This window comes from Strix aluco, chromosome 18, assembly GCF_031877795.1.
Source record: "Strix aluco isolate bStrAlu1 chromosome 18, bStrAlu1.hap1, whole genome shotgun sequence".
Taxonomy (NCBI): domain Eukaryota; kingdom Metazoa; phylum Chordata; class Aves; order Strigiformes; family Strigidae; genus Strix; species Strix aluco.
Window position 1 is genome coordinate 12,372,816 of NC_133948.1, and position 22,053 is coordinate 12,394,868.

The 22,053-nt window shown below is 41.7% G+C and overlaps 1 long non-coding RNA gene across 1 annotated transcript; it reads left to right on the forward strand.

Moving 5' to 3' along the window:
- Window positions 1–5,401: 5,401 nt before the first annotated feature.
- Window positions 5,402–8,515, forward strand: LOC141931681 (uncharacterized). Its single transcript, XR_012625644.1, has 2 exons — window positions 5,402–6,171; window positions 6,624–8,515. It is a non-coding gene; the product is annotated as an uncharacterized LOC141931681 (long non-coding RNA).
- The last annotated feature ends 13,538 nt before the right edge of the window (window positions 8,516–22,053 follow it).

The window sequence follows — 22,053 nt, forward strand, 5'->3', positions numbered from 1 at the left end:
GTGAGCACCGATAGGTCCTATCCTTCTAACTGAGAGGATTCAAAGTCTTGATCCGAATTCCCGATTCCCCAGAGTTCACGAGAGGAGGGAGGCTGGGCGCTCAGCCGCTGCCTGTCCGACATAGCCCCCGGGGGAAGTTTTCATCCAGCCTTTGAAATGGACGCGGAGGCTTTGGTAAGGCACATCATAAAAAGATAGAAAAATTAAGGACTTTGTACCTAAAAACCCGATTACTTAACGCCTTTGTAATCAACCACAGGTAATTAAGTGGCAACAGGTGGTTCAATAATGATGTTCTGTTTAAAAACAGTAAAAGATAATGGTGTCAAATCAGACATATGTTCCCAATGAGGAAAGGACCCGGTTCCTTCTTGCTCATCTTCAGACAGTGATTGTGCCTCACTGCTAGACTTGGATACCTCAGCAGTTTATGTACCCAGAAAGATGAAGGTGTGATCATCGCATAATAAGCTTACTCATGCTAGCTCTGCTCTTGCTGGCACATGCACAGCAGTTACTATGAGATGACACAGTCTTCTCTGCAACAACCCAAGTGCAACTTCTCTCTGCAGCCCCCGGGGTCCTGCTGCAGCCTGTGCTGCTGTCCCGTGCCGCTGGTCACGGCAAAGCTGCCACGGAAAAAGAATTCCACTGCAGCCCTGGCTCCGTGTGCCCTGTCCCCTTAGCTGTGCTATCAGCACCAGCTGTGCAGCAGCTGCGTGCAATTCCTGCACGAGGTGCCCTCCGTCCATCCTCAGGATGGCAGAAAGAAGGGGCTGGTCCCTCTGTCCCTTTCCTGCTTTGGACGCTTGGCTGTCCTGGTGGCTAAATGCGCTCTTGAAGGGCTTTGTGGTGGGGGCGTTTGTCGAGCAACAATTTCCCATTCATACCTGCAGTGTCGTTTCAGCTCCTAATTACAGTCAAGGACCTTTTTGGTTTTGTTTTTTTTTTGTTTTTTTTCAGAACAGGCTGCTCCTCTTTGATGCCATCAGTGCATGAACACAAGCCCAGGCTTTCCCTACTGCAGCTGCGCTGCTGGAGCCGTGGCTACTTCAGGGGTCCTTCTGCCAGGAAGCTCAAAGGTAGCAGGAGGCTGAAATGAACGTTTCTCAATACCCCTCTGTCCCAAGGAAGTTAATTCTGTCAGGATGTAACACTGCTTCTAGAGAAGCTGCCATTTCTGGAGCTGCAGCTGGTGCTGACGATGCATTGCTGTGAGGAAGTTCACGCAGATAAGATTCCTGTCTAGCCTGACTAACGCTGCCCTCACCCTCCTTGGGGTCTTTTGAGCTATTCCTGAGGACTGTAGTGGCACTGCTGTCTACAGGTGGGTTGTAGCTCCTTGTCTCAATCAACTGAGCACTGCAGAATTCTGAGCGGATGCCTCATTAGTGAGAAGGGACTCACTAGTGCAGGTGTGATTCATCACTTTGGAGAGCACTTCAGGGATCAGGGCATGAAACGGCTTGACTAACAGAAGCAATAACAATGCAGGCAGGGGCCATGTTACAGAACCAAGCAACAAAACAGCAGCAGCAGCTGAAAAAACTATGAAATGGGACAGTGAGAGCACAAACCAGAAACCTGGCTGTTCACAACACCTGTGTTTGGGTTTCAGCTGGGAGAAAACCCTGGCCATTGAGAGAATCTGGAGTACATCCTCCTCACAAATTCGTTTTGGAAGTTCTTCATGTATCTCCTTTTCTAGACAAATTAATCTTGGGATCGCAGTAGCTGCGTAACATCCACTGCATACTAAAGAGCTAGCTATTCCAGAGCCAAATGCCAGGGAACAACAGTGCCGGGCTGCAGAGAGAAGCACATAATTCCAGCACGGCTGAGCGGCGAGATGTGCAGGGACATCTCTCCAGAGAGAGCGTGGCTCCTCTTCCATCTGGCAGCACAAAAGAGGACAGGCCTGAATCCTGAAGACATGAAGATTATATTATGTAATGTGCATGCTCGCTGTTCCCGGAGACGGAGCTAAGTCAAAACTGTCCGAGTGATTCAGTCAGAGGCCAAGCCAGAGGGGAGCTGCACCTCCCTCCCCAGACCAGGGGGATTCTGGAGCAAGTGAGTAGCCTCGGGCTGGTGGGGGAAGGTGGATCCAATTCCAGCAGGCAATGACAAATATGGCACTGCCTGCATCTGTAAAATCCTGTCTTTCCCTAAAAGTGCTATGAAAAAGCATGCACGTGAGCAAATGCATGAGTGTTTTGGGGGGAAGCGTTCGGTCAATTCTTTTTGGCTTCACTTGTGTAGAGAGAATATCTGAAAAAATTGAGAATACTGTTTAAACAAACAGAGGCTGCATTGCTTGCCCTGAACTCAGAAAAGTGTATTTCAATTTCAGTTAAAGACCGCAGTCTAGAAAGGGAGTTTGAGAGTGAAATGAGTGAGCACTGTCCGTGGGGAAAAAAAAAGTCTCCAGCGAGCTGTTGACAGGAAGGCACAAAATGTGATGTTTTGCAGCAGTTCTCTTGGTACTAGTTTCTTAGTCTGTATTATTTCTCTCACCTGCATTTGCAAGAACATAATCATCTAGGGTAAGCTTGATATCATACAATTAATTTGCCAACGTACAGCAAAATCTAAGCTGGATTGGGTTGAGAATCAGGATACTAACCAGGAATCTGTCCCGTAACAGGAGAGGAGCTGTCTAGCCCTCATTTATGGCCTTTCCTTTCCATTTACTATCTATCGTTTTTAAAGGGTTTCAGAAACATGTCATGTTTCAATAGTTGTAAAGATGCCAAGTATCGGTCTTCCGGCATATTGTATTTGGACAGGCATGTGTCTGCCTCCAGAGGAAGCAAAAGCACTGACAGCTGGAGATTCTGTTTGCTTGAAGACTTGGTATTTCTCTTCAAGTTTTACTCCACGGGAGAGGAATAATCCCGACAGCATTACAAAGGCATTATTGTTCTGGCTGTAATCCTTGTGCTCAAATCCACCCTGGTTACTTGCATCCTGATTGCAAACGGACAACTTCCCTTTGTATTTGTCAGGGCAAGACTGGCAGGTGGATTGGAAGTCACTGTTTTCTATGGTCAAATAGCATCGAGGGGGGGAAAGGCCACAGTGTGATCCTGCAACAAGCCTACAGGAATGGGAAAGGAGGATGAAGGGCAATGGAACAAATATAACAGTCCACAAGAGGTATGGATGAACTACAGGAAAAACACAGTGGAGGAAAGCAAGGTGACAGAGAGATAAGGGGGAGAAGAAATGTGTAGGGACAAAGGTGAAGCTCCCTATACTTTATAATGTAAATACACAGGGCTTGCCAGAGGGTCAGGCTGTGCCTACGGAGCTGGTAGTGAGAAAAACAGGTAAGAGCAACCATCAGTGTGGAAGAGAGGAAGTGTTTCCAAAGGGAAGAAAAAAATCTTTTCACTACGATGCTCTGTGAGGCCACAGACCTCAGCTTGAATCTACAGCTCCATGTTGTTAGCACGTGAGAGGCCAGACAGAGCAGGAGGTGACACTTCACATGGAGATGATGCCCCAACCCTTTCTTAGCTTGTTAAACCAAATAATAACATGAAAGAAGATGCAATGGAAACTCTGCTGCTCAATGGGACAGATAGGGTTGGGCTCCCTGAGCTAGAATGTGTGGTCTAACTTCAGCCAGATTCCTGAGAAGAGACCCAACCTTCCCTACTCCAGGCGTGTAACAAAAGTAAATAATTTTCCTGGAATTACTCCTCACCCTACCTCCTTCCCACACACCCTTTTTAAGTCTCAGTCCTCCAGTTGACACAGCTAGGAATGCAATTAATTAAGCTGATATAGCTGGCTCAGCTTTGCAGTTTTAGTGCCCACAGCTGGCAAATGTCACCTCTTTCGTATCAGACATCTCTGTTGCCAAACTACAATCAACTTCACGGTCACATCTATGTAGAAGACACAGCTGTGCAAGTGGAGGTGAACCACAAGGCAGGCAGGAAACATGTTAAAGTGGAGATCTGAGTACAGGTTCTAGGAAAAAAAAAAACCCTCTGAAAATCACTGAAGCAAAATTGATGTGGTTTTAACAGTGTCAGTGGTCCCTCTCTGTTTGACACGGTCTCAAGGCATAAAATGATAATGTGCCAAATAGTAAATAGCAAAGGAATGCTCAATTGTTTGGCTTGTCTTTGGCTTACATTGAAAGCAGCAATTAATATAGGAAGGAAAAAATAAAATCACTTCATAATTTTCCACTTTCAGATGACCTGAGCTCTCCTAGATAAGAGCAAAGCTTTTCATGAGCCCATGCAGATGTTTTATAGGCACAATAAACTACGTATGTGATGGAGTGGTCCCTTTCTGAAATACGATCTGGACACAGGATTATCGCTGCTTTTCAGAGAGACAGGTGGACTCTTCAGCTGCATTAAAAAGGATCCCTGATTATCAGGTAGAAAGCCTGCATTATTTTTCTGACTAGGAACATTTAATCTTTGCCAGTTTAAAAACAAACAAACAAACAAAACATGTCATTTATCAACTGCCTAAAGAATTAGTTCAGGGAATGGGAGGGAAAGAGAGCAGCACTGAAGGCCAGATACTTGCGGTCTGGGTTGGAAGTAGTTTGGGGACAAGGCTGAATAGATTCCTATTGCTTGCTCATTGCCTGGCAGGCTGATCTCTGGCCAGTCTCTTGGCAAAGGAAACCTCTTGTGTTTATTTTGGGATAGAGTTACTTTCCAATGGGAAGGGTATTAAGGTGTATCAAGATTATGATACATCAGTTCTCATATTTTATTCTGCCACTATTGATGCACCTGGGAAATCAGAATAAAAGTAGCTGCTGCTTTTCATCTTTTGACCCTTTCACTACCACCAACTAAAATGTGAGCTACCATCATGAAACAACTCAGTTATACAACACAAATTCAGTTATACCACAAACAGGCAAAAGTGTGAAATTACTGCAGTGAGTTGAAATTCATTTGGGATCGGCTGGAGTGAATCACTCATTATCTCCAGGGCAGCTGTTCTCTCTCCATAGAGCTGCTCTCTCTCAAATATTTTATTTAATGAACACTAGTACTGGTACATAACCAGCACAGTTCTGGTAGAAGATAGCTCCAGGGAGAGATGGGGTTTGGCACATCTGGCTTGCAACTCGTACAGCTTCCTTTCTGGTTACAAAATATGGGTCAGGTTTCTATTAGCAGCCAGTAGACCCTTTCAGATGAAAAATTATAGCCCTAGTATTGACACAAGAGAAGCAGGTCAGGAACATGTGGCCAGTGGAGGAAGGACACCTTGTTTCAGTAGCAGAGCTGCTCAAAACTGTGCAAGCATGCCCACCTCCCTGCTGAGTCGGCAGGCTTGCAGAGGGAGAGGGGGCAAGATGCTTCTACCAGTGTCATGGCACAAGAAACTAAACAAAGGCACTAAGGATTCCTAATCTTGGAGAGCTAAATTATATTTTTTTGGCAAGAATTTAATAACAGATCTGATGTCCTGAACAAATTACAGCTTAGGTAGTTACATTCTGCCTAAATTACCCTTCAATTTCAGATAAAGCCATTTGTCAATTCTACAAACAAGATAGCTGCAAAATGCTTTTTATGCTTCATTTCAGAGGGGTGCTACATTTTGGTAGTTGATCTAACAACATCTCATTAGTACAATTATCAAGTTTTATTGAATAATGTAGTTTTTTAGTAATTTCCAACAAATCCTGTTAAACATCTAGAGAAGTGTTTCTATTTCACAGTTATTAAAGGACCAAATTAACTCATACAGAATGAGTAGTTTTATCTCGCGCCGTGGCAAAAATCAGCTCTGCGGTTTTCAGGCACGCAGCATACACTAGTGTATAAGCAGGGAGCTGGGTGTCAAAATGAGTGCTAATGACCACTCTGACTGCCTGTGATTTTGTTTGAATAGCTGAATACTAAATTTTGACATCTTCCCCCACAGTGAAGAGTACCTACAGGGATTTGAGCTTTGTTGCACTATACCTTAGTTTCTTTGCATGTGAAGCACAGACTAACACCTGCTTTCCAAAGGTGTCCTCAGGTCTTTGGATTTAAGAATTTCTGTTCAGATACAAAGTAGGAAGTGTTCCAGGCTTCTACAAATTATTTAACACAGCATGTATGGAAGCTGGAGAAAATGGAAATCTTCTGCTTTTGGATGTGACTTCTAAATGCAACGTACAGACACATACTGGTATGTTCTTTATCTTTTGAAGTGGGATTTAAGGGGAGGTTCATATTTGCTATCTGAAGCTCAAGTTCACTTCTCTCCTTTATCTGCTTATTAATAACATCAAACTCCATTAAAACTGTTTGTTTCCTGCATTAGTTTATTAGGAAGGGTCTCTGTTTACTCTTTGAGCTTTGTTCAGTCTGAACAATATGTGTCCGAGCTGAATCAGTCTCCTGAAGAAAATGTCCTCAAGACAAGTAAACATGAAGGTTCATTTTCAAAACATGCCAGTTTGTTAGTTTTAAGGCTCACTCCTAGTCTTTACTAAAATATATAAACATTGGGAAAAGCTGGCAATTACCTGAAATAGCTGAAGCAGTATAAGAGGAAAGGGAACGATCATCTGCAATGAATTGAAATCTTAAGAACCATACTTCAAAAAGCAAAAACATCTCTCCTTTCTTCCTTTTCAGTGACTTTCTGGGATATCCACAGTGAGGAAACAAGTAGTTCCCAGTTTCCGGGTGTTCTCATCTAGTTACCCAGCTGAGAAAAGCCTAATGAATAGTAGGATTCTATCAACGCTGGCACTTTATGAAACGTCTTAATTATCTCCATTTCCTATAGCTTCTTTCACTTTCCAGATGATTTAGAGCTGCAAACAAGACTTCTAGAAGACTTTATAGAGACTTTGCTAACTACATCGCTTAAATCTGTACATGACAGCAAGCCATACTCTTTCTAATAATATCAAATATTTAAAAATATACATTGACTGAGCTTAGACATTTGAAATGTATTGTTAATTTCTAATGGCTTTGTGCATTAAAGGCATGAGGACTAATGACAGACTAGGCAGATCAAACAGAGGTTTTTCCTGACACTCCAGCTCTAAAGAACTCAAGTGTGGATAAGGCTGTTATGTAAGACAGGCTTTTGGATATCACTGAAGTGCTTTACAATTAAGATGGAATATTAATAAAAGACTTAAACTGAAAACCTCCAGCTATTAGAAGGATTAGGACTTTGCAGTGGGCTAGGGGAATACATAGACTGTCAAAGCCATCTTTTTGGCTGTGATCAAAGGCAGAAAAGGCTTTGGCAGAAACAGCATCTTGGAGGGAGGGGAATAGATCTGCAGTATCACATAATAATAATAACAAATGATAATAATAGCAGCAACAACTTGTGCAGAGACTGTAATCCACAGTGACAAAAGACAAGAAACTAGGGGTGCAGCCTAGAGCTTCTCTCACTCAGCAATGTGCCCTGTGACAGCAGGTGCCCCTACAAGAGGGGAGAAGCATCTGCTCATTTACACCCCTGTGGCTGGACTGGCTTTCCTGGGAAGAGCATGTGAGAACAGAATTCGCACTCAGTGCATTTGTCATTCAGCGGCGACATCAGCTCCTTACACCTGTGCGCTGGCCAAGAGGAATTAGCACCAAAGCTCACAGGGCTCAATGCTACATAAACAAACTGTGGTTTATTAGATTTATTTTCTGGAGATTGGTTCTTTTTTTAAAAAACAATCTCTTCAGGAGGTGCCCTAAAGGGTATTTCCTTTAAGAGCCCAGGCCATTTCCTTGTGATTCTTATGGGAACAATTACTCTGATAGTTTAATTCTGTTCTACAGAAAGATCATTTTGTAATATGCTGTAATCAGGCAAATAGAATTGACTGCATTTTGAATATACTTCTTACTTATGAGGCAGCCTGCTTTTCGAAGAACCTGGGGACTGATCCCCTCTGCCAATGTACCATTCCCACACCATGCCTTCTACTGCAGGTACCGTGCCTGAGCATGTTCCCTCCCAAGCCATGGCCTTGGCAACTGTAACTGTAAGTGGTACAGTTGCCCAGGCTCAGAAACAGGGACATGGCAAAAGCCTTCATTCTGTTAAGTAGAGACAGCTGGAAATGTGTCATTAATAAGCAGTAACTTTTAAAGCAGTTTGGGTGGAGAGGGATTAAGGAATGCCATATGGTATCAGGAGTAAAAAGATGCCAAAGAGTGTAACTTGAATGGAAAAGAAGCAGCTACCAAGATGCCCGGAAGAGCTGAAAGTCTGGAAATACAGAAGGCAATTGGGAAAATATTAAATTGCATGTGTATGTTCTAGAAATCCATATTTATCTAAAAGCTGTGTATGCCAGTAAAAAGGAAGACAATCAGAAGCTTTATTTTTCTTAATACTCAATTTTGATGCATTTGAAATGTTTAAGAGGTTCCAGTCAATTCTTGCAGTGAAAACCCCTTAGAAATCCATACACATTATGGGATACTGTACTTCACATAAAAATGAAGCATAAAGATGTGGGTTTTTTTGGCAAATATAAAAAAGGAAAGTGGAACTAAAGAAATGCACATGCCTGGCTGATTCTTACCTTTTCAAAGATTACTAAGGGGTGTGTCTCCTGAGATTTTTGCTGAAAATTCAAATTATGGTCTGTCCTCTTACTAGGGAATTGGTTTTCCCTCAAAATTTTCAAGACAGATAGAAGGTCAAAGAATCATCCAGTCCAGAATTAAGTGCAAGTCAGTTCTAAGCACAATGAGAACAAAAAATACACCATGCAAGACATCTGAGAGAGAAAAGCATATTAATCTCAAAGATGAAATAATGTAGAATCACACACACACTATGACAACCAGGATGGACCAACAAAATATTTGGCATATGGGAGAAGACGCAAGAAATGTCATGGATCAACTTTGCAAGCAGCGGCAGAGCTTGCACAACACAGACAAGATCATTGCATTGCTACCTCAGGTAAACATAGGACAAAAGCTCAGTGTTGCAGTGATAAATTAATATGCTATCAGCTTGAAAGGAAATGAAACATTTATTAAATTGGACAATGGCACAAAAGTGAGTATGGTGCTAGAAGCAGTCTTATGTGCAATAAAAAAAACAACAGAGCAAGGGATATCCAGGTAAAATTAAGAGATTGCACTGATAAGCCTGTCACCATTAAAGGACTATAGAGACTAGATATATGAGTAAATAGGAGACTGAAAAACATTTAAGGGTAGTGGCTAAGAGTATTGTTTACTGTGCCAAAGGCACAGCAAGCCCTAGACTTGAGCAAGTGGCAGCACATGTGGGAATGCAAAGAAAAAAAGAAAAGCTTGATACTGATTTTTCAGCTGAAAGATGCCAGCCATACCTCTAAGACTTTCCAATGCAGGAAAGGCTTATTGGTCTCAGAGTTGTCAACTAAGTAAAAGAGACAACTGAAAGACAAAAAATAACATGATGCTGTCTCAGTGCTACTGACACTGTATTGTCACTACAGATAACTTCCAGTCTCCATTATCCTCACTCCAACAATGTGGTGGAAACCAGTATTAAAATAAGTTATCTGTTACTGGCAAATGCTGTTGATAAAACTGATGCAGTCAGATGCTAATCTGTATTTAACGTTAGATAATTTGATCTGCAGGAAGTAAATCCAATGGGTATCCAGCTGCATTCACAACTCACACCTTTGGCAAAACGAACACCGGTGACTTAGGAAAATGTTCAGCCAAAATATTAATAAACATTATTAATACCACACAAGCAATCCAGAACATTGGCTGAAACAAGAAACTATTTAAAAAACATTTTTTTCCAAATATTTGTCTACTTCCTTTCTGTGGTTACAAAGCACAAGTTTGATGAATCAGTTACTTCTGCAGTAAAATCTCCACATTTTCCAGCTGAAAGACCAAACAGAAATTTAAGAACTCCCTTTTTACTCACATTTAATTCAATTTCTTATTGATCCTTCAGAAAATGTCAATTAGATTTATTTTTTTAAATCTAAAGATATGTAAAAGGAGACTTGCCTATACCATTACTGTAACAATTAGTGAAGCTTTCAGGCTAGTCAGTATCAACTGGTTCATATATTAGTGTCCTCTTCTACCTAACAGACTTAGCATGATTTTATTAATGAAGTTCCAAAGTTCATTAACACTTCAATTTACTGTCCCTGGCTCAAAAGCTTGGGGATTATTGACAAGGTTGAAATAAATATACAATTATAAGCAAGAATATATTAACTAGATAAAGTAAATAATTCCTGAAATGTTATTACTGTATTTACAACTTAAACTTCAACATATGCTTTATGTATAATTTTGAGTATTTATAATGCAAGCTAATAGTCTCTGATGCAACATATTAGAAAACCACACTAATAAAACATGGCTTCTCATCTGTAGACAATGTATTTAACAAAACAAAAAATGAGAATTAGAATACTTACACTGAAAAAAGCTGAAGTTAGAGTAACTGTGGTTTTGAAATAATGTAAGATAATAGAACAAACTCGCAAGCTACACCCTGTAGTCCCTGGATCCACCAGCTTTATAAGCATGACACAATACACATTTATGATGAAAATCAATAGCTCTAAACAAGTATTCACAGGAGGCTGTGGACATAGCAGGTTGTCCTAGAAGACAGGCATATGCTGAAGAGGAACACACAATACATTTCCAACTCCAGGAACAAGATTTTTTCCTTGCCTGAGCAAGTGACAGCTTGGTAGCAGTTATAATAAGTTGAAACAACTTAATCTAGATATGGTATCACCAAGTGGGCTTAGCACACCCTAACAACAGTAGTTTTATACATTGAGAGACATTGTCAACTTCATGCTACACTCTTAAATCCTTCAGAGAATAATGAGGATCTCAGGCATGCTGGTTATAAGTATTTATTAGAATCACGTATCATAGAACAACTGCTTTGTTAATTTTTATTATGGTGATGATTTGGCTTGGATAGAAGGGTGAGATATTGAGCATTTAAATAGTTTAGCTTCCCAGACACAGGAACTCTGTGGAAGAAGCCCAGCAGAAACACATGGTGGCTGAGTAGCTGAAATTCTGACTGATTACTGAATGTTATGCAAGCAGAGCCCTTGCACAGTTCCCTACAGTGATTTCTGCTGGCAGGAGAGGCTTGAAATTGTAATAAAAAGCAGTGCTTGTCCATTACAATAGCAGCATGGTGAATTGTACACACGTTCAAACAAGATGTCAATGCTAAAGACTGCTGATTACCCAGACAACGCTTCAGTTGCTAACCCCATCTCTCAGCCTGTGGTGTTGTCTCACCCCCCACTAGAGCTGGGGAATATGAAAGTTTTCCCACAGTTCTTCCCCCCAGTCTGGTGCTATTCCTGGAAGGACAGTCCAGTCATATTGGATCCCCACTTGCAGCAGAAACACTGATCTGGAACATTGCATCCTGTACCCCTTGGAACAGCAAATGTTTTACAGGTCCTCCTGTGACCCAAAAGCCAGGAGGACAGCATGAGAGGAATCATCAGCAAGAAAACCCTAAATGAAGAAACGAAAGACGTTTCCCTTGGAGAGGAGGCTTACTGGAGTGTAACGAAAACAAGCCCCATCCCTCCTCCCCTGCGCGCACACACACACACCCTAGAGGCTTTTGCAAAGCCACAGGAACGGAAATAATTTCGTTTGAATCCATCAAGCATTAAAATCCGTTCGCTGAGGGATTGAAGTGAAAAATGAGCCGGAGACAGGAATTAGAAGCTCACCGCCTGGGCTGTCAAAAGGGATTTTCCCCAGATAGAAAACAAGCAATTGGAAATGCAGGGAGGTAAATCCTTTCAGTCTCTGACATGCATGCACACTCTTGGTTTCCCCTCCTGGCCCTCTCAGTTCTGGTTCATGGAGCCAAACCTGGACACATCTCCTTGTGTGCTCTCTGGCCATAGCGCCCATCCTCGGGATCCCCTCCCAGGGGTCTGCCAAGAATGTTGCAGGCCTTGGGCAAAGGGGAGGTGGTGAGACATGCAGGGGAGCCAGCTGCACTACATACACGGTACTCACGGGTGCCTAAGGTGCCAAAGGGAAGACAAGGCAGCTGCTGAAAGGATAAACCAACAGCTCTGAGAACCATTTTATCTACTGTGTAAAATTTGCTGAAGAAAGCGATAAGGAGCAAAGTTGACATTATAGTTACACTCACTGCATATCTTAGCTTACCACTCAAAAAAAATAAACACGACACTCCATGTCCCTGAAATACGGTCTCCTGCTCTCAATACTGACACAAATACCTCTGAACCAGCTACATTTTGTTGATGGTTCAGAGGCTTATTTGCAACCATAAGAGCCAGAGGTCTACTTTTTCCAAAACAAAACTGAGATTCGGGAAAATAATGGGGCAGCCAGGGAGAGTTGGGGCTACTGTGCAGAGGCCACCTCCAGCCCATCTTATGAGCTGAAGCATATAAGGTACATCCCACATTCACAGATCTCTGCAGTCTTATAAGTGGGCTTTAAGAAAGAAATTATCATCACAAAACTGTTTGGCTTATGCAGGGTAGACTTCCCCTTCAGTTGGTTGCCAAAACTGAAGGCAAGAATTATTTATAGTACAACTTCTGTATGAAGATAATAAATAAAACCCACGGTAAAAAAGGCCAGTACACCTCCGGGTCCATAGCACAGTGCCACAGGCCAGCCAAAAGGGAGAACACCAAAGAAACCCACAGATCTACCAAATGGCCTTAACGACGTGCTGAGACTTTACACTCATCAAACTGTACACGAGTTGTATACTATGGAGCCAATTGTCTACTTAGTGAAGTAGGGGTAGGAAGAAAAAAGTAGACAGAAGAAAAAGAGAAGATGAAGAGCCAAATATGCAACATTTGAGCAATGGGAAGAAGCAACAGAATGACAGGAACCAAGGAGCCATCTAACCGCAGCCCAGTTCCAGACACGCAAATTGGTTTAAGAATAAGGCAGAAGTAGAACAAGAACAAGGTAACCATTCACGCAACAGGATCCCTGGTGCTGTGTGGCTTTGAATTCAAAAGCCACTTAAGAGAACAGACAACTTGAAGAAGTTTAGTTTAACATAAAATTCAATAATTTTAATGTATGCTAACATGCTTCAAGATAAAGGCCACAGTTACCCAGATACAAAGATGTATGTGTTCATAGTAAATATTTTCTTTAACACATGCTGTCCTCTACTGTTGTGTAATATGCTTTCCTATTGTTCTGTGACTCTCTCTGGTAATAATACTACCACTTAGGTGGTGTTTCATAGCTATAGATCACACTGTGCTTAAGCCGGGGGGGTGTCATTATCTCTCTTTCACATACGGAGTTATGGAAGCACCTAAAGACAATATGAGTCCACAGCAAGATTGGAAAACCAACTACGGTTTTATAAATTATAGTGTTAGCTTGCGTGTAAGAGAAAACTCAGGAGGTTTAAATGGGGTTTGCTGGCAGCATAAAGACTGTTTGAAAACACCCATGTAAAAAGCTCACCTTAATGAGCAAGCCAGGGATAAACATGGACAGAGACAAAGGAAAAATAAGGTGATAATGCTATGGCCATGGGTCAGAAAGAATCAGCAAGAGTCAGCTTAGCAGCTACAGTAGAAAGAGTTTGTGTTTTGTTCACACTGATGATATTCACAGTTGTGTCCCTGCTCTTTGAGGAGCTGATGAGTTTTCAGCAGAATCTTACACCAGGACCAGAGCACCCAAGACAGCTGAGCAAAAGGCTTGGGAAAAAGGGCTGGCTGAAGTCAGCTGCTGGCTATGTGGCTTTAGGGTCAATATTGGGGTGGGGGTTGACCTGTATCTGAGAAGTCTTATGTGCCATCCCTGTTCCTGTCCCCCTCCTCCTGCTGAAGATGCTGCTGCACTGAACCTGAAAGGTCTGGTTATAAATAGCTTCTCCCTGCAGCTCCTCAATGAGCCACTGAGGCGGAATGAGTCATCTCTGCCAGCTCCATGGCCCCCCCAAAACCGACTGCGTCAGGTTGGGAGCGTGGCTGCCAAAAGCAGTGGTACACACTGTTCTCTCTCAAAGGGCAGTGGCCTTGGGGGACAGGGACACTAAACAAACTAGCTCTACACTCATTACTCATAAGCACCCGAAAGCCACATCACTTTGTGAATAAGAATAATGTAAAATCCATCAAGAGTGCTTAGAAACTGACACTGGCACTTCAGCCCCCTCTGTCCACACCCTTATCCATGCCACCTTGGTTTTCAGCTGGAGCTTCTAACCTATTAATTAGTTTGTTATGGAAATGATTGAGCAGATCTCTGAAAGTGAACCTCTCAGTCTACTTACAAAGAACTTCTTACCAAGATTTGGTGACATTGTTCAGTGAATAGACACAGGAACAAGCAGGTGAGCTGGCAAAGCCTCACCTCTAGGTACCTCTACTAGGCACACCTCTGTATTTCCTATGAGAAAAGAAGATGAGAATTTTAACGAGAGAAGGCAGACTTAAATTTGCTTATTCCATTGTGAGAGAAATTCACCCAGGACCCACATCCTCTTCTAAACAAGACAATGCACGGAGCGGATAGACAGCTGTATCTCCTCCAGTCCTGTTCCAGGAAAGCAGTGTTCCCCTGTGTGATTTTCTGAACTTGCATACGACATCAGGTGCCCAGAATAAAGGAATTCTAGCAATTATTTGCTTTGTTCATACGGGCTTTATTCAGAAGCAAATGGAGCTCTCCTGAAACATGTCCTTTCTTAAGCCTAAGACAATAAAGATAGATGTTTCATTAACTTTAGGATAAACACCTTTGTCAGCAAGTAAAGGACAAGTCCTAGCCAAGATAAACATACCAATTTGCTGTGATTAGCAGAGATTGGAGGGGTTGGTAGTGAGTACTTATGGTGGAGGAAATAATTTAAGCCAATACTGGGTTAAAAGGAAGGAAAAATTATCAGGTAGGGAGGAGAATACAGAGCTGATGCCAAAGAAGAACACAAGCAGGGTCTGGAAGCCAGTATTACTGTCATTTAAAAAAGCAAGATCTGGAGATAGGAAGTGAGGAAATCTCCTAGTGCTACATTTCTTTCAAATGGAGAGTTTAAGATAAAGTGATCAAAGTGATTCTGGTATGTTTTCCATACGCTAACTTTAATAGCTGTGACCTGTGGCTCACTCAAGCATTGTGTGAGAAGGCAAGCTCTGGACAACAGGATAGGCAATCAAGAATATCTTATAGTTCAGTTGAAGCCAGGTTTTGCAAGTAGAATCTTGAAAAATAAAATTCACACATAGCTGTTATTGGAACTGAAAACTGGTAAGGTTGATGAAGATTCACACAAACAGAATAAACAGCAATATATTTCAGTTCCCTCGGTTTGTCAGCATTCAGTAGCTCTGACAAGAGCAATATTCCCCATCTACATGGCCACTGTAGTTCTGCAAGTGATCCCCGGCACTGTACTGTGTGACGGCAGAGGGTATGTTTGCTTTCGAGTCATGCTGTGATGCAAAGCGATGACAAAGCCTGGCAGATTTTTTGCTACCGGCAGAGGTGATACAGTGTTGTCTCAATGGAGGCAGAGGGTGATGCAGCTTTACATGAGCTGCCTTTTCATTTTCCTTCCAGTTTTTAATTCATCATCAGATCAACAAAATACATTCTGTTAAAAGTTAATGATATTGTTCTGATAGAGTCTTAAAGCCAACCTACTTCAGAATTTTATAAGTTTATCATGTGCAGCCTCATCATTTCTATATTCATGTTGTCTGGGAATATTTTATCTTTGAAGATTTTTTTTTTCTAAACAGAAGGGACTTACTCCATATAAGACCCTAAACCTTTAAAAGACACCTGTCCTGCTTTCTACCTTCTTCTCAGCACTTAGAAAGTTATTTACTAGTACCTAGCACCCATAAAAGGACAATTCTCCTTTCTGCTATCACCTCCAACCTCTCCTCCCTTTCTTCATTATTACCTCTTCTCTGTCTCCTAACAAGGATACAAAGAATATCTGTTTTCTCTTGCAATGTTCCTGTATCAGTGAGTAACAAGAAAAGATCTTCACCTCCTTACTTTTCACTGTGCAGAAGGGACAGGCTCATCACTATCTTTTCTCTCATCTCTAAATTTTGCCATTAGAAAAGATCTAGCCACGTTGCTATTGATCGCTATATTCCTCAGCCTCTCTGTGGAATCCAAGCTTTACAAAGGCTGTACAACTGCAGACTAATTGTGTCTCAAGGATGTATCTGGGTGGCACCTGAGTGCTGTTCCCAGCTCCTGTGTTGTACAATGGCTAAGAAAGAAAATCGCAAAGGTCAATCCCTTGGTAACAATGTCAAACCCTTATCTTCGTATAATGATGGGAGAAGGACAGAACAGGTGAACTCCTGGAATTTCATGAACTTCTTAGCACTCTAGGATTTTTTAGTCTTGGTAATAACTGTATTTATCAATTCAGAAACTTAACACTTTGGTCCTTTGTTGTATCTGAATCTCAATTGAGGTTATTTTAATCATAGCTGTAGTCCTGATACTTGCCACTTGGATGCAGACGTAGTAGCCAGTACAAGATACAGGACATAGAGAGATATCTCAAACATAAGAAAGCAAATTCTTTGCTCATTTGCAAAGATACAATTCCAATTACTTCAAGAGATATGGCCAGTGTACCCAGAGTGAGCATCTGTCCTAACAACGGGAGGGAATGCCAACGGCAAAGGCTACAGTGACTACTCCACAGCAGAGAGGATGGTGGTTCCCATACTTAAGAATTACAATATATATTTTTATTAATGAGCAAGAAAATAGTAAAAAGAAAATTAGGTATATGGGAGGCAAGAGCCTTAGTAAGGGTTGAGGTTCTGATGGGAGCAGGGGAAATACTGATTAAATACAATTTCTTGCTTTAAATACTTGTAAAGGTCAACGCATCCCAAAACAGCCTTTCAGGACATGAAGAAAACCAAACAAACCAATTCCAACAGGTGTCCTAATTGTCCCAAGACTGTAAGACATCCTCTTGTTATCGCACACAACGAACTCAGAAATTAAAGATACCGAAACCAATGCAAATGAAGTAGCTACTGCTAGGAGAGGATGAGAACTTTGACAGGGCAGCTGAAGCAATGTAACTGCTGCTACCTGGAAAGGCCTGACATTTGCAATTGTCAAACAAGAAATGAGAGAGAGAAAGGATCTCTGAAAGTAGTTCCTTCTGTTGAACTGGTGTTTGCATGATCCTATCTATATCCTTTCTCACCTGAGACCAGGTACCTCTCCAACATCCAGGTCTGTTTCATGCTCATCTATGGCATTCTTTGGCTACTCCGAGCACGGGGAATTCCAGCTCCTAAAGACAAAAAGTAAAGAAGCAATTAGCTCAAATGCATCCATGGTATCAACTATCAGGTGGGTTCTCAGCCTTTTAGACTAGGATTATTCAAAGTATTATACTCATTCCCTAGAAAAGCAGGCCCTGGAGACTGCCTGCCAAGCTCTCCAGAAATGTACACAGACTTTCCTTAAACATCCTGAGGCAGGAAGTTTTCTGTGGGGCTTACACTTATCTCTCAGGTTGTGTAGTTTCCCAGGTTATCCCATGAAGAGCACGGTATACAAAGTGAATAGAGATAGTTAGATGTTTTTCATAAGCAACATCCGTTGCAATAGACAAAAACTCATGCTAGTCAAGTTCCAAATTGGACACCACACTTGAAAGCTGATGAAGGAAATACTTTAACTGAAAACTTCAAGGAACAGGGGAAACAGTTCAAAAAAAGCCAAATCAACCCAAAGCAGGTTCAGGTAAAAATAATGCAGGACTTATAATTCAACTCTATTTTCCTTCCTGCATCCTTCCACCATCATATTTTTTCTCCTGTCTGATCACTGGATCCACTTTGCTTTCCTTTTGCCTATTCTACTGCATTAAGCAGAGATGTAGTCATTATACAATGAGATTTTTCTTAAATTACCAAGTGGCAAGATTAAATTGTGTGTACGAGTAAAAGAAAAATTCTCCTGATGGAACTAAAAAGTCAAGCACAGGTAGTCACCTGCTGATGCCCAAAGGCACATCCAGTTGCTTGGCCATGCTGTAAGGGAAAAGCCATGCTGAGGTGTGCTGTCGTCCTATCCAGTTACAAGCAGGATTTTAGATAACGACAGGGACACAATCTGCTGTCATTATTGCTTAGCAGAAAAACTTTATTTCTTTTAGGCTCTCCAGACATTTCAGTTTCTCTTAGGACCCAGTTTAAAAAAAAAGTGAAAGAAACTGATTATTCCACTGTGGATAGGAATATGAAGGATGTCACCATATGCATAGGATAAATATCCTCCTGTTGCAAACTTATATCAGTCAGTCACCATCATCTGGTCTGTGGGATAAAAATGTCTCAGATACTGTGCACTCAACATCAGAATTGCCCATCTCATTTACACTGCTTACTGCTGTTGAGCAGGATCAGCCATGAACTATAAGGTGATTTCTTGGTCAGCCAATTGCCCTTTCCTTTCCTTTTTTTCCCTTTTTTTTTTTTGGTATTGAACCTTCACCTCCTCCCTTTCTCCAATGTTAAATGTTAAAAAGTCTGAAGAGACAATGACACAGTCATGAGAATCACAAAAGAACTGATCGTGCTTGTGTTAGGAAATTAGATTGCTCTACGGAACTTTCAGCAGATCCTCTCCAATACTGCTTTTATACCTGTCTTTCGCTGATTTTGTTATACAGTATCAAAAAGACACTGTAGATCCACATCTGAATCTAGTGTCAATGCACTGAACAGAAAGTCGCTTTGTCCCAAGGGAGAGGAGAAGGAGTGGGTAAAGAGCAACGAGAGAAAGGGAGAGGAGCACAGGGAAGAAAAGAAAGGCCAAGCAATAGCTGGAAAGAAAAAAATCCTTTCTTTTTGCTCTGCGTACCTTGTCTTGTTTCTTTCTCACACTCAACTTGCCCCCTGTCCTCTCCCCTGGACAGTGAGATAAAGTGATCTGCAGTACTGTGCGTAGCTGTGATTTAAATGGAAACTGAGTTCAAACCTGACTTTTCAATTTCTAGAGCTTTGGAAGGGAACGGGAAGGAGGAAGAGCATCCCCGAGGAAGCAAGCCTTCTCCGGCAGAGCTGCTGCAGCAGCAAAGCTATTAATAAATGTTTGCAATCTTTTAATCATTCTGCTAAATTGCCATCGTGTTCTTGCAAACCCCATAGTGTGTCAGTGCAGCTGCCTCCTCCCGCCTGCCTCCCCGTGTTCGTGCATGTGAGCGAGGGGGAACATCAGGAACATGCTCATATCCGAGGGCTGCTGCAGCGTTACAGGGAAAATGATTTTGACAAGTGACTTTTTAAATCTTCCCTATTCCAAAGAGAGCAGCCTTATTAGTTACATCTATAAACCATATTTTAACCTGGTTTTCCTTCTCCAGCAAATCCTGCCTGCTTAATCAGACACTAAACTTTTCTTCCCATCTGATCTGTCAAGGCTTGGGACCTGCTACCCAAGAGGCCACATCTCTTGCGATGTGATAGCACTGTAGTCACAACCAGTTAGCAGTCACTCTGGCTTAAACAAAGATACTCTCAGCAACAGAACATTTTTGCCCACTTTATCTGACCCACTATGGAGTTGATAGTCATATCACTTCTCAGGCTTTTTCTACACAGTCAGTCAAAACATAAGTGGACTGGAAAGCTGTGATCCTATTTATGGCAAAAGATAACATTTCAGGATAAAAAGGATTAATACTTTTAAATTAATTGTCTATTTGCCTCTTCATGTGCCTAGAACGTATCCATTATTGCTCAAACTAGGATATAACAGACAAAGCCACCTTCTAACGTCATGGTGGAGATCAGCTTAATCCTTTGTCTGTTCCCTCCCCCAGCTCAAACTCTCATCTTCGTCCTAATTATAATAGCATTTGAAATTATCACGGTTTAAAAAAAGATGCCAGCTTATATAATATTCTTATTGCTTATTAATGATTTCAGAAGGGAGAGCAAGTTCCCTTGCATTCTGGGAATTATGCAAACTAAGGCTGAGCCATACCTTGCTGGGCTCCACCAGTTTCTTATTTGGAAGCCTGATGCGTGAGGATTACCATGTAATAACAGATGTTAAGGCTTTTAGTGAATGACAGGCCTGCCGCACATACTTGAACAAGAAGACATGACAGGCGTCACATTTCACAGTGATTAGCCTTGGGCACTTTTCAGAGGCAGAAGACTCTGAGGCGAAGTGACTTTAACCGCCCTGCAAGTGTGATAATCCCCAAGACAGCACAGCCTGAAGAGTTTGATTGCTGTTCGGCATGGGAGCTTATGAATAATAATAAAGAAAACATCAGACTGGATATTGGTGGCATGGTTACACGGCACTGACAGCCAGAAAGACGGTCTGTTTGGATATGAAGTCCTTAAGTCCATTACTTAATCTAAAGTTACTTACACCCTGTCCTCTAAACATCACCTCCTTTATAAAGCTATAATGTGTGAAAGACACTAAAGAACTGAACTTGAGAATTTAGTGTGTGTCCTTCAATTTTCTGTGTTTGTCACTGTGGTATCTTTCTGTTGGAGAATACGGGGTAGAGTAGGAGGGAACATGAATGGGAGCAGGAGTCTGTATCTATGTTATAAACTGATGCATTTTTATTGAAAAATGAGCTTCAATATAAACTGACACCATCAGTCTCTGATACTAACAGACAATTAAAAGACTAATGAAGCTGCTTGCCCCCATGAAACACCTGCACCCTGCAAGTCCCAAAAATAAAAGAGCTCAGTATGTATAATTTAAGTAGATTAATTAAATAAAATTATTTTAAAATTATTTTGTTAATGTCTGTGATGACTCACAGATGTTGATCTTACAATACTGGGTAACATTATAATAACAGAGAAATAATAGAGAGTGTATATGCTTTTTCAAGCAAGGTTTATCTATGTAGCAATATACATAAAAATGTTGAGAGCTGAAGTTGAATGTATGTTTTAGGGGAATCTAATAAACACTCAAAATCATCATCTTACACTTTTTTAAAATCCTACATCTTACAAAAAAGAACTTCATAATTATTGCTTAAATAGCTGTCCCTTTGTGAGCACAAACAAAGCTGAGGGAGTTTTGTTTTAGCCAAGTGGCTGGGGTGGGGTCATGAAGGAGAAGAGTCTGAACAAGTTAAAAGAATCAATCCATCTCCTGGAGACAAACCATCACATGTAGAAAATTTCCCATGTCAGCATATTTAGAAATAAACGGGGATGTCATGCAGACAGTGCTGGACACTAAGTTCCAGTGCTGGGAGTACTGTCTCCTCCGATAGCCCTGCTATTTCATCAGCAGTGCCCCACCCTGCTATTTACCCTAGGAAGTCCCTTAGGTGCCCCTTACGGTATCAACAAAGAGGAGCCATGTTGTGCAAAACACTGGCTCCTGTGACACTACACAGTGAAAATCTTGCTACCTCTACAAATACTACACAGAGGGGAAAAAACCCAAAACCCACACTTAACTGGCTCCAGCTTAGTTTCCTGACCCATAAGCAGGTACTACTTCTGAGCAATGCACAGTCCACAACACCAATTCTTGATGCGTCTCATGTTCTGTCTCTACACCATCTTGTACGTTGTTGGCTGGAAGAGTGGTACCTGGCTTGACACAGAGACCCAGGCAGCCTGGGGTGCTGACATACAACAGGCATATGCTGAAATGTGGGGAAAAGTGAGCTCCCTTAGGAAAGATGGAAAATGAAACCAGATGCCACCAGTACTGAGAGAGAGAAGAAACTAGATCTGATCCTTTAGATGACTGGATGGAAGCTGCTCATGTTCAGAGACAGTAGGACCAAATTCAGCTCTAATTAAGTCACTAATGTTACAGCAGGATAAACATGATCTTTTAAGCATCACAGGTATGAAACAGGGACAGAGGAGGTCACATAGCAACAACTGCTTGAGTTCCAGCATGAGCACTATGGAATTTTACTGAGGTGGCCTGAGGGACATGCCCTGGGTCAACTGCCCCCAAATCATCTCACTGTGGCAGATACAATCAAGCACTGCAAGAAGGTTGCTATGTGCTTCACCAGGAGCTTTAGCTTGGG